The sequence below is a fragment of the Haemaphysalis longicornis genome, unplaced genomic scaffold, assembly GCF_048455015.1.
Source record: "Haemaphysalis longicornis isolate Haplotype H1 unplaced genomic scaffold, Haemaphysalis longicornis Haplotype H1 scaffold_49, whole genome shotgun sequence".
Lineage (NCBI taxonomy): Eukaryota > Metazoa > Arthropoda > Arachnida > Ixodida > Ixodidae > Haemaphysalis > Haemaphysalis longicornis.
Genome location: NW_027526384.1, coordinates 972,776 through 984,819, shown reverse-complemented (window position 1 = coordinate 984,819; position 12,044 = coordinate 972,776). Strand labels below are relative to the sequence as shown.

At 47.3% G+C, this 12,044-nt stretch overlaps 1 long non-coding RNA gene across 1 annotated transcript in view; it reads right to left on the bottom strand.

The window, feature by feature from the left end:
* Positions 1–11,689, bottom strand: part of LOC144137737 (uncharacterized) — a 63,052-nt gene extending 51,363 nt beyond the window's left edge. Inside the window, exon 1 of the long non-coding RNA XR_013315722.1 lies at positions 11,598–11,689. This is a non-coding gene — a long non-coding RNA (uncharacterized LOC144137737). The remainder of the gene's footprint in view (positions 1–11,597) is intronic.
* Positions 11,690–12,044: the final 355 nt, after the last annotated feature.

Sequence of the window (12,044 nt, the reverse complement as noted above, 5' to 3'; positions counted from 1 at the left end):
GAGCACTACCACATGCCTACTTCAGAGGACATGCTTCCACGTTTGCATGGTGCCAAGTACTTTTCCGCGCTGGATGCTTCATCAGGATTCTGGCAGGTGTGTCTTGACGAAGAAGGCTCTTCTTTATGCACCATGAGCACTCCCTATCGACATTACAAGTTTTTGCGCATGCCGTTCGGCATTGCATCGGCCCCAGAAGTTTTTCAGCGTGCTATGGACGAAGTAGTTGATGGTTTGACCGGTGTGGCTGCCGTCATATACGATTTATTAGTCTGGGGGAGCTCCCGGGAAGGACATGACCAAATCTCGCTGCCTTGCTTACACGATGCCGGGAACACAACCTGAAGTTGAACAAGGAAAAGTGTCGTTTTTTGCAGTCCCAAGTGCGCTACATGGGCTACGTACTTTCCCCGCAAGGCCTTCATCTGGATCCCGACAGGGTGGACGACATCATGACAGTACCGCCACCCCAGAACCGTATGAAACTCCTAGTATTTCTCGGCATGATCAACTTTGTTTCACGGTTCATCACAAATATGTCCGTGACAACCGCCCCGCTACGGGAGCTATTAAAGGACACCGCGTGGTTGTGGACAGACGCACAGGAAGAGAGCTTCCAAGCATTGCGCGCTAGACTTGGCGAAGCGCCTGTCCTGGCTTTCTTTGATCAAACAAAACATGTGAAACTCTCGGTGGATGCCAGCCAGTATATTGTAGGGGCCGTTATTTTGCAAGGAGAACACCCAATTGCCTACTAGTCATGTTACTGTCCGAAGCACAACAACGGTGCGCGCAAATCAAGAAAGAAACCTTAGCCATAGTTCATGGCTGCGTCAAATTCCGGTACTACATTCTTGGGCAACCGGAAGTAACGGTGGAATCGGACCACAGGCCGCTGGAAGCAATGTTCCAGCAACCGCTTTGCGAATGTCCTCTCCGACTGCAGCGTATGCGGCTTGTGCTTCAGAAGTTCCCAATCAAAGTGACTTATAAACCAGGCAAGCAGCTTTTGTTAGCGGACGCCTTGTCGCGATTCCCCTACAACGAAGAACTGTCTGAAGAAGCGGAGCAATTCCACGTCAGTGTTGTGTCCTCATTGCCTGTTTCAGACCGGCAGCTACAAAACATCAAGAAAGTGACTATCAATGACGCTACCTTCACCGACATATATCGTTACGTGAACACAGAGTGGCCTGACCCCAAGGACCACCTACCCGACGCGCTTCAGCCGTACTGGAACTTTGGCGACGAGCAACACATCCAAGAGGGTCTGCTGCTTAGGAGCAACAAGCTTGTCATCCCTCCAGCCAAGCGCCGGGAGGTCCTTCTCCTACTCCATGCCGCTCACGGCGGCGAAGAAAAAATGAAGGCCAGGGCCAGACAGGTGCTGTACTGTCCAAACATGAACTCCTAGAGTGCTGCACTCGCAAAGTCGTGCAGCACCTTCGAAAAGTATAAAAACCGAAATGCTGGCTGCCCATGCTGCATCACGAGATACCGAGTCTGCCATGGCAAGTTGTGGGGGCTGACCTTTTGCACCACGAAGGCCATGACTATCTTAGTCTAGTAGATGTTTACTCGTTTTTTTTTTTGAGATTCAGAAACTTTCTCGTACAGCAGCTGATGCATTGATAAATGCCTGCGCACAAGTGTTCGCGACGCATGGAATTCCAGCCACGCTTTGCAGCGATAACGGCCTCCTTTCGACAGTGAAAGCTTCCGAACGTTCATGTCACATTTCCGGATCAGCCATGTCACCTCTAGCCCCTACTACCCGCGCGGTAACGGCATGGCAGAACGAGCTGTCTAGGAAGCAAAAAAGTTGCTAAAGAAATGCCCATTTTCTTCGCTCGCATTTTTCAGCGCCCTGTTGGAGTGGCGAAACACCCCAAGGGACGAGCGACTCAAGTCCCCCGCAGAGAGGTTGATGGGACGCCACACAAGGACGCCACTCCCCGTGAATAACTCTCACTTGGAGCCAAGGACCCGAGGAGGCTCGAAAATGACTCCAGGAAATAGGGCACAAGCAGCGCGTCTACTACAACAGAGGTACCAGATGCTTGCCAGAGCTTGAGAGTGGATCCAGAGTGTCTGTCTACTAGACTCGTTGCAAAACATGGGCCCCGGCCGTCCTCGTCGGCCCTGCGGGTACAGCTCGGCCTTACGTGGTATCTACAGAAAGCGGACAGCAGCTACGTGACACGAGCGAACACCTGAGGACCACTGAAACCGATACGCATGACTCGCAAGTGAAATCGGAGCCTGGGACGCACATCCCAGAAAACAACACAACAAGGACGAGTCTACGAAGAAGCGAACGCGTTTGCCAACAGCCCCGGCGCTACCCAATACCAGAATAACTGAACATCTGCATTGTTAAAAGTGAAAAACGACGTTTCTAGTTGTTCTTGTTTCTTCGAAGAAAACAAAGATGTAACAGAGCGCAAGAATACGCGTCTGCAACACTACTGCGCATGTCCCGGCTACAGCCGGCGCTTATCAGCTCGCATGTATAAATACTTGCGCGTTGTTCAATAAAGCCTCTTTTCCTTCCAGCTGCTTGCCTGAACACAGTACCCACACGACTTGTTCTCGTGAAGCAATGAAACCCACACTCCTGCGAGGCAGTGGCCGCAGCTTCTTCCTCTCCGCAACGAGCTATCACCCCCTGCCTGCGCCGATTTTATTCTTTATTTACAACCGACTCTTTTGCGTTGGTCTACGCGCTTTATAGTGGTCAGGAGCAACATACCGAGCGTTTCCCTAGTGCCGTACTGAGTTCAATATAGTTTATGAACTCTTTCTTTGAACTCTGCTGGACTTTATGTGACTTCATTTGCAGTAGCTTGTTGCCCACGCCAAACATTTTTGCGGAGTGTGTAGAATGACCACGTTACATGAAAACTGATTGGATAATTTTCTGTACTTAGGGCAGCGCTGTTATCACTAGTCGCTGCGCCTTGACATGTGGGTTATAATAAATTGTCTTTACCCCCTCCCCCGCTTAGGACGGCTAAGTAGTGGCCTTACACTTGAGCCTCTGCATAGGGTACCTTAATTCTGTCGTAGTGTACAATGAGGCAGAGATGAATGTTGCCGGAGCGTTTGCATCGTCGGTATTGGAACGGAAAGCAGAGGTAGGGCAACAGTTTATCGCAGGGGTAACTCTTCCGGCTCGCGTGTCGTCACCCCGACGCGCATTAACAAATTATATCGCGTGGGGCAGGAGTCACCAACCTTTTGACGTGGACGGCCAAGTTGCATGGAGCCGACATGGCAGTGCGCCGGACGGCAAATCGGGCGGTGGCGGGGGGCTTCTAGGCAAAGAGAAAAATCATCACCATCATCATCACCAGCCTATCTACGCCAACTGCAGGGCAAAGGCATCTCCCATTAATCTCCAATTACCCCGGTCCTGTGCTAACTGCGATCAATTTACCACCACAAACTTCTTGATCTCATCTGCCCATCTAACTTTCTGCCGCCCCTGCCACTCTTGCCTTCTCTAGGGATCCACTCTGTTACCCTTAATGACGAACGGCTATCTTGCCTTTGCATTACATGCCCTGCCCACGTTAATTTCTTCTTCTTAATTTCTACTAATGTCCTTAACACGCGTTTGTTCCCTAATCCACTCCGCTGTCTTCTTGTCCCTTAATATTACACCTAATATTAATGCTCACGAAGAGAAAAATATTTCACAATTGTCAATATTCTGGACAAGTGTGAAGATGGATGACAATGCCAACTCTAAGTGATCACTTCTATGCTCTTCTCTCCCGCCTAACCCCCTTGGTGGTCAAAACTGGCTTGTCGGCCCTGAGATATAAAGTGATAGGGGGAGGGGCAGGTTCCGCCGGCGTGCTGGGGGCCTCCTAATACTGCCCGGAGGTCGCATGCGTCACGCGGGGCAGGATTATGAGGTGTGAGCTATAATGACGCAGTATTATAAGGCACTATGATGCCGCGGGAAGGCGGTCGGTGGGCCACAGGTTGCCGATCACTGTCGTATGGGCCAACTCGTGCCCACGACACGGGGCGTCATCTGTAGGGTCGTTTAAACATATATGCACGTTCCTTTTCTGTTTTGTTTAGAGGAACTCGGACAGTCTGGTTTTCTGGTATAGAGGTTCCGTTTCTGGCTATCCCGCAGGAGCCGTTTTCTTTCTCTTGTAATTGTTTGGTTTACCTGAAACACACTTCTTTTTATCACGCGTGATATATATTTATCGCATATTTGTGCGTTATAAACAAAATTTGGGATGGTTTTGTCACCCTCTGGCCAGTTTATGCTCTTTTTTTAATTTGTTTTGCCCTTATCAATGGATTGGTCTCTTTTATGTAGATTTTAGTTATTTCTCTTGAATATTTTTGTGCATTAACGTGATTTCATCCGGGGTTCGGTCAGCTTTAGTTCAGAATTTTTTGTAAACTTGAGTGGTTTTGTCCCTTTTAGGGCTTATTAAACTGTCCCGCAGTTAGCTGAGCAAAGGCTAGCTACGGGAAGCAACCAGGCCGTCGGGTCCGAACCCCCCAAGGGCGCTATCCACTCCTAGAGAGAAGATGAAGCAGCAGAAAGGGATTTTAAGATGAGTTGAAAGTGATGGTTGCGACCTAGAGCAGTCCCACAGAACATGCGGCGTATTGCGAAAGGCGGAACACTTAAAGTACCTTGCAAGGCTGCGATGGTAGAAAATTACATCAGAGAGTGGCTGCCCGCCCAGAATTCAAGGGAATAGCAACGTGGCCTGCTGGGCTTCGTCCAGGACGTCATCAGTGGGAGCCTGGATGGAGGCACCCAGACTCCACGGAGCTCCCCGACAGGGTAAACCCCTTGGTTTCACTCAAAATAAAAATTTCTCTGTCTTCGAATCGACGTAGTATGTGGGGGGGGGGGGGGGGGCGGAAGGCTGTCCGTTCGCGCTTGCCGGATGAGACAGGCATCTTCCCGCGGTAACAGGTGAGACGGAGAAGGAAGAGTCCGCTTATCCCTGAGTAATTGTCGCAGAGTCTGGCTTCGACGTAGACGGGCTTGTCGCGACTCAGTGGGGTGGTGGAAAGGCATTGGCCAGGGCGTCTCCGAGTCTCCCGTTTGGGACGGAGCGCCGCAGAGCTGATGGGCCACTTGTTTCCCAAGATGTCTGCGTGACCGGGACCCCAGTCCAGCACCTAGCTAGTACCAGTGTGCTTGGCCCGGGTCACGCCTTCCCTTCTGGATCTGCCACACCCGCTTCGTACAATAACTCTTCGTCGATAGGCAATCACCTCTCCCAGGAGGGTGTCGCATGGGACACTAACGCACCTGCCGTCGTGGCTAGATATAAATATAAAAAAATTGACGCGCCACCTCATGGGTACGCTGCCTTGTATGCCAAAAGATAATTTCTGTCTTATCTGCAAGCAAATGCACCGCCTGCAGTAAAAATCTAAAGCGAGAAGCCGGTCTTTTGGGGGTAAGAAGAACGTTCACCAACCCGAGCCACACGAGAAAGTAATGCTATAAACCACCCCCATTCCATGCTCACAAATTTCTGAATATATTCATCACGGGCATCATTATGCTGTTTTAGGTGAAGCTTATATGTCTATGTTTCACTGTACTTTTCGCATCTACCAACAAGTACTTCCGAGGCAGCGTGTGTCTTAGATCCTGAGGCGTTGCAAAATAAACGTTTCAGTGTACACCCTCTAATTTTTCAAACGACCTACAATTTCGATGGTGACCTTGCCATACAGTTATAGAACAGAGCTCGACGTTTGTTTTCCTCGCGAAGGGAGCTCGGGACCTAGGCACGAGTTCAGTATACGCCGTGAGTGCATCGAAAAAGCCTTTCTTTTGTTTTTAAAGCACAGCTTTATCACTTTCGTCCAGCGGTGTCGCCGCGGATGCGCAAATTCACCTTTGGACCTCAGTCACTCCACCTGCGACACACGCCTTGAATGGCATCGCGTGAGTTGCCGGGTCCTCTTTCGGCGCTGAGCACAAGGGCCCGTTTTCAGTCATTCTCCTCAACTGATCAGCTGAGCGGCGCACGGTTGCGGAAGCTCAGCTGACCGGCTGCCGACCAACCCCACAGCCTGCCACGCATGCGCCGCTGGGTTGTCTCGGGCTACGTGACTCATTCTCTGCTTGGCCAAGGCGGCGTTCTTCTGGCTAAGAGGAACGCCGCGTTCGCCACGAATGGAAGAAAGGCGGGCCTCCTTCTGTGAGCGCTGCACGGGACCGAACAGCGTTCAGCCATGGTCGGCAATACATCTACATCAATGGTTAACCAAGCGAAACCAAGACTCAAGCAGACTAAGAGAACTTTTGCTTTCCGTATCCAAGGTCAGCTAAACTAAGCCGCAGCCATTTTTATTCCACTAAGATGATGAAGTTACCCGAGTGTGGGGCGGGCATAGATTAGGATTAAGAGTATTTGAAAAATGATAGCCTTTCGTGGTCTTCTGAAACGCGAAAATTTGCCTGTCTGTGTTTTTGGTCTGTTTCTTTATTTGTTTTTATTTCTTTTCCCTGTACTCGTGGGATCGGCCAAATTTTTGAAAAACTTTTGGACAACAAGTTTCTACATAAAACATTTCCAAACCAACACAACTGGTAGCATACTTCAAACTTGCAGAACGTTTCAGCAGAAAGAAAACATTAGGTGTATTTGAAGCAAAACATACATGAACAAGTGATACCTGCACTGTTCTTTTAATTGAAAATAAACGAGGAAGTAATTTATCCAATAAAAAACACACACAAAAAAATGTTTTACAAACAATATTTGAGTCACAATATACCAGCTTGCTCTAAACCCTGGACCTCAGAGTTGGAGCGGTAGGCCAAAGTGTAACACAGAGTCCCTACAGTCCCAACACGTGGTGCGCCAGCGGTCCGGACGCGGGAAAATTGAATTAAATTCCGCAAGCCTCTATTGTGTTTATTGTTGAAGTACCGAGACAGGAGGGGAATGGAGTGAGACATGCGTGGGGGAGAGAGAAGAGATAAGGGAGAGTTACGTGGCAGGGGCCCGAAAGACTGTAGTCATTTGGGGAAATTTGCAGCGAAGTTAGTATATACATGCACAATTTTTTTCTGGTTTGCTAAAACGGTTGAAGCAAAGAGACCTTCATCGGTAGTTTTCAGGAGAAAACGGCTGTAACTGCATGTGTCTTCCTTAGGTGTGACCACTGTCAAAGCTCAAGAGAACTAAAGTTTGTGGTGACCCGAACTGTATTTCAAGATTATAGGTAAATATTTTTTCTCTGACAGTTCTACATTATCAAAGCTGCGCGTGTTGCCTATGGATGACGGAGATGCGCGTGCTACTGCGTTTTTTAAAAAGACTACCTAAGAGGTAATTGTTGGTAATTCGAGAATATGTCGTGCCTGCGAGTAATTTGTTTTCTCTATCGTTCTTCATCTTTGTGGCACATGTTTTTTCTATTGAAAGAAAGCGGCTGTATTCCACCAGTGACCAGGATGGTGATCGTATGAATCGGCCGCAGCATGACTGCATGGGTATAAGTTGGGAGAAGAAATCTGCACCAAATTTAGCAGTCGACATAGTCCATCACTAAATTCCTTTTTTAGTTGCGACCGCAAACGATTCCCGTTACAAGGGTATACGTTCTGCGCCAGGCTGTACAAAATGCCATCTGGCCGAATGAGCTACATTTTGGCTAGCTACATCAAGGGGTTAACAGCTCACAAAGACGACGACACACAAGGCCGAAATGACAGGACAAGCGCTGAAGATCAGCGCTTGTCCTGTCATTTTTTCGTTGTGCGTCGTCGTTTTTGTGCGCTGTTAATCCTTGTATAATGTTACACCAAATAGGCCACCAAGCTACCCTTTGGATAGATAATCTGAGGCTGCATGAGTGCGTGGACAGAATAATTAGAACCGCTGAACCGTATGTGAAGATGAAAATCTGAACTGCAGTGAAAAGCTGGACTGTGACGTAAAGGTTCCAAGGCGAAGCTCCTGAGGAGGCTTACTCGGGAGAATAGAGCAAAAATTCAAAAAGCCGGTGTCTTCAAAAGGTTGAACAAACGTGTTTTGTGGAAATACAAAATTCACCGGCGGCACGCCATAAAAAGTTCGGTGGCCGTTCTCGGGGAAAAGTTGAACAGCTGGTGGTCAGCGAAAGTTAAACGGTTCTCCACGACAAAGCTACGCAATCTGACAGGCTGTGGGCCCCTCGGTTATGCAATGGTCGACAAAGAGTAATTGTTTAGTGTGCGGCTGGGAATTGCCAATGCGGGGCCAGGCCGCGCATTTCCAAACGCTTCGCTGCACAGGGCACCCACGTAACATCTCTGTTCGCGCGACGGGGAACGGTAATGTCACGTGGTAATTGGCTGGGCCCCAAGCCTAAAGCGACATAAAAAATACCAATTCACCATTTTTAACAAAAACAGCCCGTAGATTCCGGCTTAGAAAAGAAACGTAAATTTAGAAAAAAATTAACTAACAAAAAAAAAAGAAATAAACCTGCTGCGGCGCAAACCGAACCCGTCAGCGCCAGTACTCAGTATTCTACATCGATGCCACAGATCCGGAACGGTGGGCTAGTTTTATCAGGCGCTCCAAAGAATAGCGCGCGCAGTGACATCACAGATGTGACGTGGGTGCTCTGTGCAGCGAAGCGTTTGGAAACACGCGTCCAGGCCAACAATTCAGCAGGGCATGTGCACTTTCCCGGAAGAACCCGCCGCAGTGGCTCAGTGGCTAAGGCGTTGCGCTGCTGAGCACGAGGTCGCGGGTTCGATTCCCGGCCGCGGCGGCCGCTTTTCTGATGGAGGCGAAAAGCGAAAACGCCCGTGTGTACGAGATTTCGGTGCACGATAAAGATCCCCAGGTGGTCAAAATTAATCCGGAGCCCTCCACTACGGCGCGCCTCATCGCCTGCGTTGCGTCGGCGCGTTGAACCCCACAGTCAATCAATCATCGCTTTCCCGGAAGAAAGGCCGGGCAGAGGTTACTTGACGAGAGTTGTCTGCGCAGAAACTCAGCATCCGCATCAGCACCAGCGTCAGCATCAGCATCTAGCGCAACTTAAATGCTGATACGCAAATTATGTAGAATTGTCGCTATCGCACAGTTTTAAAGCGACAGAAGCCATGCTAATCGATTTCTGTGTCGAAATACTGCCAGACAAAACACGACAAACTAACGTTCATTCTTAATTTTATCCTGGATTGCGACACTTCCAAATAACTTTTACTAATACAGGCCTATTTTCGAAGGCACTTATTAATGTAAGCAATTAATAAAAGCTAACGCTTCATCGTAGTTTTAGCCTGCGCGGAACGACATTTATACCTTGAAAAAATTTTAGAACGTATTTTGAGGAAACAAGAGACAAATATCAACTATGGAGTCTCAACGCATCAGCTCCGCATAAAACGTCATCATTTTTTGCTCTATCCTCACTCACTAAATTGGTGTTACTGAATGAGTAACGAATGACTTTATTTCTCGTGAAATTTACAAGAAAAAACAGTACGGAGAACGACTTGGGAAAAAGTTGGTAACAGGCAACTTGACAACCCCAAACACCCGGTAGAGACACAGGGCAGCAAGACAGCGGGACGGCAAGAAAGAGGAAAAAAAAAATGAAAAGGAAAATCCCCCGAACAATGTAATCAATTTGAAATCATTGTCATTAGAAAAGAAAAGTGCGGCAAGTAAGATATTTCAATCGAACATTTAATAAACATCCAGAAATAGATAGATATAAATACGATCACAGATGCAATGACATAATTTCTGAAGGTAACGTGCCAGTAGGCTCGATTGGGATACGAGAATAACGTTCTGATCAATAAGATAGTCTAACAAGGTTGGTAGTCTGTGGCGTAGCATTTGTTCTCCATAGCTAATTCTTGAATGGGGTATTTGCCAGAAATAAGGAGATAGTGCTTTGTAACAAATATTATCGCGCTCGGGAGAAGATATGTTACAGATACAGTTTAGAATATTTTTTTGTTCCCAGTAGCACAGTAGTGCCAGATGTTAAAAAAACAAGTGTTGAAGTTTCAATACTCTCAGATGAATGGCTTATTTCAATTTATTGGAATTGCTTTTTCTGAAGTAGGAAGAGACGATTTAAATTTGTTGCAGAGGTTATACCCCACACGAGGTGTCAGAAACTTAGTGAACTGAGAAATCGCGCGTTATAGATGGGGAATTTTATTTTGCCAGGAAGCTACCTCAGGCGAAACCGCCTTCTCAAAATTTGGGAAAGTTTGACAGCAAAACAGTGCACGTGATTGCCAAGAGCATATTTTCGCCAACGCCTAATGTCTTCATTAAAATCACGATTTAAAATTTTGAGGAGGACAAGGTTATATCTGCTTCAACTTTGTTTATTGCTTATAATAATACTGCTTAATGGTGCCTGTTTTTATATTCAGCCAATTTTTAACACACCATTAAGGAATGTTTAACAAATAGTATTTCCTTATAGGTTCCTCACATTGCTTGATCAAAATTGCGAAATAGCATTTGCGTAGATATTCTATTGTCACAATGTATATTTGCTCAGTGATTCATTTATATGTTAAAAAAGAGGACCTTATATACTTTCTTGGAAAACTTCAATTTTTACCGATTTTGTATGGGAGAGGGTGTCTAACTGTTGACTGATTGATTTTGAGGTTTAACGCACCGCCGCTAAGGTGTGCCGTAGTAGAGTGCTCCGAATTAATTTTGGCCACTTGAGGATCTTTAACGTGCGCCGAAATCTCGAACATACGGGAGTTTTCGCTTTTCGACTACATGAGAAAAGCGGCATCCGCGGCCGGGAATCCAACCCGCATCCTTGGGCTCAGCAGCACAACGCCATAGTTTTGTGCTGCTGAGGCAATGAGCAGTCGCGGCGGGTGTTTAAATATGATTGAGTGCGGTCTCGACAGCACGCGACGCGCCTCCATACCCACCGATATCTTCCAAGAATGTGTGCATGTCAGGCGTGCTATGTGCTCTTCAATGCTAAGGATTACCTGAGCAGAATTCTAGCCGGCGTAATGACTTCTTAACACAGCGATTTTGGAGCAAGAATTTCATCATGACAAGCACTCTTACAGCCCTGTATATTGATGAATACAGTGCTGGTAACCTTAGGTTGTATGGTATTCCTGAGCCCAAGGACGCAGGTTCGATTCCCGACCACAGCGGACCCTCTTCTAACGGAGGCGAAAAGAGAAAACGCCCGTGTGTTCGAGATTTCGGCATAGGTCACAGATCCCCAGGTGGTCAAAATTAATCCGGAGCCCTCAGCTATGTCGTGCTTCGTCGCCTGTGTAGCGACGGCGCGTTAAACCTCATAATCAATCAGTCAAATGTTGTAGCGAATAAAGGGAAGAAACCTACGAATGCCGTTCCACACCAATGGTGACGTTATTGCATTTGAGATCCCAAAACACATATTTCGTAATCTTCAATACGTAGCTAAGCTTACCTACACCTAAATGGTAAAAAAAGACAGAAAAAATACAAAACATGGAATATCTTGTCCATCTTTCCCCAAAGACGTTGAGCCTTTCATTTAAAAAAGTAATGCTCATATAAGGGAGCTCGTAACCTGAATCTTTTCATACTTACGAATCCGTGAGGAGGGCCAGAAGCCAACAAACTAAAGGAAGCAACAGAGTGGACGGCATGTTCTTGACTTCTTTACAAAACCGTATTTGTCGCCAGCAGCTAATTTGAAGGCACATGTAACAAACTGGGCTTTATACATCTTCAGCCCCCCCCCTTCCCGCCACAGCTTCGTCAACTTTCCACAATCGTCATAAATCATGTACGGAAAGGAGTCGGCGAACGTCTTGTGTCGGTCACCTGAGGTTTTCCCATTTGACCGATTTGTTTCAATTGAAAACGTAAGCGTTTACGCACGCAAACGGTGTGGACACCATACAAAATATAGTTCACAACGTGTTCTGGAAACATTTGCTGCTCTTTGGCCTTCAAAGCCTTTGGCAAGCTTTCGGCACATTTACCATGCAATTCCAGTATTCCGTTGTTGGTCTTGCTGCAAATAAAGATCTG